Below are 4,867 nucleotides of genomic sequence, written 5' to 3'. Positions count from 1 at the left end.
GATTGCATAAGTGAATATTTATTAAAAGCATGTTTTTTAGTTAAATTCTGACTATCCTTATTGATTATTTTTCCAAAGTTATCAAATGTTTATAATTTTTTTTGAAAGTGACATGTGATATTTACGGCAAAGTCTGTATGACTACAAAATGTATTCTTTTAACTATTTAATTTTATGACAAGCTATTTCATCAAGTTGTTTCTTTTTCTAAAGTTCAGGTTTACTGAGGTAAAGTTGATGTAAAAATGGTAAGCTATTTAAAGTGTACATTGTGGTGACTTAATATTTGTATATATTGTGAAATCTAGTTAATTAACATATCCATCACCTTCCTACCTTATTTATTTATTACTTTGGTTAGGTGAGACCACTTAATTCCATTCTCTTAACTAATTTCAATTGTGCAATACCGTGTTATCAAAACTCTAGTCACTGTGGATCCTTAGACCTTTTTCATCTTAGAGTGAAAGTTTGCACCCTTTTAACAAACTCTATCTTCCCCACACCAAGGCCCTGGCAACCACTTTTTACCTCTGATTTTCTATGAGTTTGACTTAAAAAGGAAAAACATTTCCATATATGAGGGATACCAGGAAGTCTTTGCCTTTCTCTCTCTGGCTTATTTAATTCAGCATACTGCTGTGAAGATTCAACCATATTGTCACAAATGGCAAATTTCCTTCTTTCTCATGGCTGTATCCATTCATCTGCAAAAGTTTTTTATTTTGGTGGGTATGTATTTTATGAATAGTTTCTTGTCCACAAATAAATATTTGGAAACAGTCAACCCATGTAACTGAGAACCTCCTCTATTCTGGTTGCTTATGTGAATCAGGTACACAAACTACAGGCCAGCCTCCAGCTCCACCCCTGGTACCAAATTTTCTGATGCCTGTGAGTTGTATTCTGTCCACCTGTATTTCTTCCTACCAATATTTATTGAGCACCTATTATGAGCCAGGATGTGAACAAAACAAAATTCTTGCAGTCATGGAACTTATACTCCAATGGAGAGAGACACGCAAAATAAATAAATATTTGTATGATGGCAAGTAAAATGTGATGATTTTTTTTAAAAAACAGGAGCTCAGTGATAAAGAGTGATAGGGGCTGCTGGTCTAAAAATTTATGGAAGACTTCATCTTTTCTGTGGAAAAAAAAAGGAAAATAGAGAAAAAAAGATGATGGGGAAAAAACTTTTCTCATCTGCATAAAAGTATCAAGATGAGGAGTATATTATATTGTAGATGGTATAAAAGACCACCTCCAAAGCATCTTTTTCATAAACATGGATCCAAGCAAAACTATAAGGGTATATATTCAACATTCATTTAGCAAACATTATTAAGAGCCTATTTTGTAACAGACACTGTTCAAGGCCTTCGAAACACAGCCATGAACAAAACCAAGCCCTTTGCTTTAGTGCAGAGTTACTGTGTACAGTTGCTCAGGCTGTGTACTGCACAATTTTCAGGGGGCCATTCATATAGACCATGATAGACATTCCCTGGGGTTGTGCACTGCAGCAGCTCTGATCTAATTGTCATGTACATTCTAGTGGGGCTTATCCTATTAAATGTTGATATTAAAACAGAGAATTTCTAGTTTAGGGGAAGATGGAATAGCCCCACTCCATCTGGGCTCTCCTTCTTAAAACTAAAAATCCCTGGACATAGTGTAATAAATAGCATAAGAAGACTCTAAAGAGTGGAAAGAAGGAGGCAGACTGCTTAGGAACCTTGAAAATTGGGGAATGACACAGCAGTTAGTTCCCTATACTTCCTTATTGCCTCTTATCTATGCAGAAGGCTTCAGCTCTGTACTACCAAAGAGTTCAGACAAAGAAGCTTCAAGAAAAGCCTCTTCTCCCTATACGAGAAGAGGGGGAAAAGAATAGACTAACAACAGCAAACCTTTTTGCTAATGTTCATCCAATGCCAACCAAAAATCAATAAAACAAATGCACCCTCCCCAAGCCCACCCTGTCCCAGGACAAACAAGAGACATTCTGATTCCCCCACTCAAGTGGTGGAGGTGAGGCCAAGTGGGAAGCTATTTTGCTATCCTTCCAATGGCCTGGTGCAAGGAGACAACTCTCAAATTCCCCTGCCAGGTGGTATCTACAACCCAAGCAGGGAACCTTGTTCTGATTACTATCACCATGGACTATCTTGGCTGTTCTTGAGCTTCATATACATGGAACCATAAAGTGTATATTGTGTCTGGATTATTTTGTGTAGCAAAATATTTTTGAGGTTTTTCTAAGCAGTTGTATTTATTTGTAGTTAACTCTTTGTTATTAGTAAATATTATTTTATTGTATGGATATGCACAGTTTGTTTATTCATTCCTCTGTTTATGGACATTTGTTTATAGTTTGGGCTATTATTAAAAGGTATTATGAACATTCTTGCACATTCTTTATATGGAGGTAACTGAGTTTGATTTGATCATATAGACAATAGTCCAGCTATATATCATCTCCTGGGTGTTTTCATTTACTTTAACTATCTCTTTTAACTACAATAATCAGATAATTCTTAAATTTTATATCATTTCATACTATTTAGCATCAACCCCAATAGGGAGAAAAACAATGGGAGAACTGGTGGTATGAAGCCACAGTGGTTAAAAAATAATTCTAATTATGTAAAATAGAGGTTTATATTTCATTTATCCAACTCACTCACTGAATCTAATTAAGTAGCAACATGTCACAATGAGTGGAGTTCCATTCTTTCTTCTGATATGCTCAAGTTATTTGTTAGTATAAAAGTTAAACTATTTAATTTGAAGGAGTTTGGGAGTTGGGGGACATCTTACTGAATTCTCAGTGTTTGAATATTATTCTTGTATGAAACTTTTCTGAAGTTGGAAGTGATGAAAATTCATGCTGAGCAAGAAAATTGATAAGCTTTTAAGATCAACAAACCAAAGGGAATTATAAAAATTTAAATGGTCTCCATTCTTGGAAAAGCATAAGTTGATGTTATATGATGGGTAGAATATCAATTCATCTTCCTTTATGGGCAATTTCTAAGCTATTCTATTCTCTCCTCTATGAAAGAAAGAAGGAGGGTGGTAAGTAAGTCATTTTTAAAATAGACCCAATGACATAGAGAATCCATTCCTCCTAACAATTTAAAACCTACCATACTTTGCCATAATTTAAAAGCTAATCCTTACAAAAATGTATTTTGTTGTAGAAATTAGAATGCCTAGAAACTGTGATTCAAGGAGGGAAAAAAAAAAGTCTTATTAGGGATGCAAATCTCATTAATAGCATTATCCCAATTTCTATCTTCATTCACAATTTTTAGTTGTATCCCTGCACCCCACCCCTTCCCTAAGGGCCCATTAAGCTTTCATTATGGCTAATGTACTAGATTCAGATTTTACTTGGCATTTCCCGGAAAGTTTTGGTAGGCATTCCCATCTATGATGCTCTGAAGGCCCTGCAAGAGACAAGGGACCTCCTGCTGAATGCTGCTAAGTGCTAATCACTTTTATTAAGGAAGACATGGTTCAGCCCTAAGAGTCCTACAGAAAGGAGTGTAAGCACAGTGGGTAGCATTTCTAAAGACTTTAGACTGATTAGGCTGATTCTCAAGGGATCCCTGAAGGAAGAACTTGAATTATCTTGTTTCTGAGAAACTCAGTGGACTCAAGTCTTCATTTGCTTTATCCTGACCTTCACAATAGGCTTTCTATTGATATTATGGAATCTCTGTGTGGTAAATTCACTTGACCTATGATAAAGTCTTGATCATTTAAATTGAAAACAGAGCTTGCTTTCTTTTGCATTCTGCAGATCACCTTTTGTCCATTAGCAAGTAATAGTTGCCCTTTCATTTTTGCATGGCTTTGGAGTTTGGGGGATCTCTCTGGGTGCTCTTTGTACTCTGCTTCTATGTTCTGCTTTTGGACCATCCTCTCCCAATTATTTTTTGCTTTTTGTTTTGGTTAGCTGAACTTATCTTTTAATTGAACCAAAAAATCTTTATGTAAACTATTAATAGATCACTGAATATAATGTTTTTTAAAAATTAAATCACGATATATAGCTGTATTCATAAAGCACACAACTCAAAATCTATGCAATATTAACAGCAAATCCAAATCCAAATGAAGATATTCCTCTGAATTTCATGTTTCTTTGAGCATCAAAACTCACCAATCTTTTAGTCCTTTTCTTATACATTATTCTGTATCCACATTCTTTGCATGAGATGGCATCCCTTTATTTTATTTCATTTTCTATATGACATTCTCCACAGAAACATATCATTGGCTGCTATTTTGGGGTTGAATGTCCTTCTGTGTGTTCATTGTTGTGCCAAAACAGCACAGAGAAACTTCCTTATGCTTCCAAACAGATTCTGTCTTGCCACTGTGTCCATTTTAGCTTAAATTATTATTTAAAACTGAACATGGATGTAGCACTAAACACACACATACAAGTACAAGATAATTGAGGAAACTCTGAATAAGTTCAATGGATTGTATCAATATCAACATCTTGGTTGGGATAAAATCTTGCAGTATTGCAAAATATTACTTACCACCAGGACGATTGCATAATATATGTCTGTATTATTTCTTACACATAGCGAGTGACTCTACAGTGGTTGCAATAACACTTTGAGTTTAAAAATAATTCAAGCAGGGATGGGGGGTGACATTGAAGGGGTTGCCTAAGATTGATAAAGTCATTAAAAATGAAGCAACAGGAGTTCTCGTCATGGCTGGTTAACGAATCCGACTAGGAACCATGAGGTTGCAGGCTCGATCCCTGGCCTTGCTCAGTGGGTTAAGGATCTGGTGTTTCCGTGAGTTGTGGTGTAGGTCACAGACGTGGCTCGGATCC

General features: G+C 35.6%; 1 pseudogene; it reads right to left on the bottom strand.

Moving 5' to 3' along the window:
• Positions 1–4,093: 4,093 nt before the first annotated feature.
• Positions 4,094–4,329, bottom strand: LOC125110620 (DNA-directed RNA polymerases I, II, and III subunit RPABC4-like; annotated as a pseudogene).
• Between the last annotated feature and the right edge of the window lie 538 nt (positions 4,330–4,867).

This window comes from Phacochoerus africanus, chromosome 1 (genome assembly GCF_016906955.1).
Source record: "Phacochoerus africanus isolate WHEZ1 chromosome 1, ROS_Pafr_v1, whole genome shotgun sequence".
Classification (NCBI taxonomy): Eukaryota; Metazoa; Chordata; class Mammalia; order Artiodactyla; family Suidae; genus Phacochoerus; species Phacochoerus africanus.
Note: the sequence above shows the minus strand (reverse complement) of the source record. Positions and strands in the feature narration are given on the sequence as shown.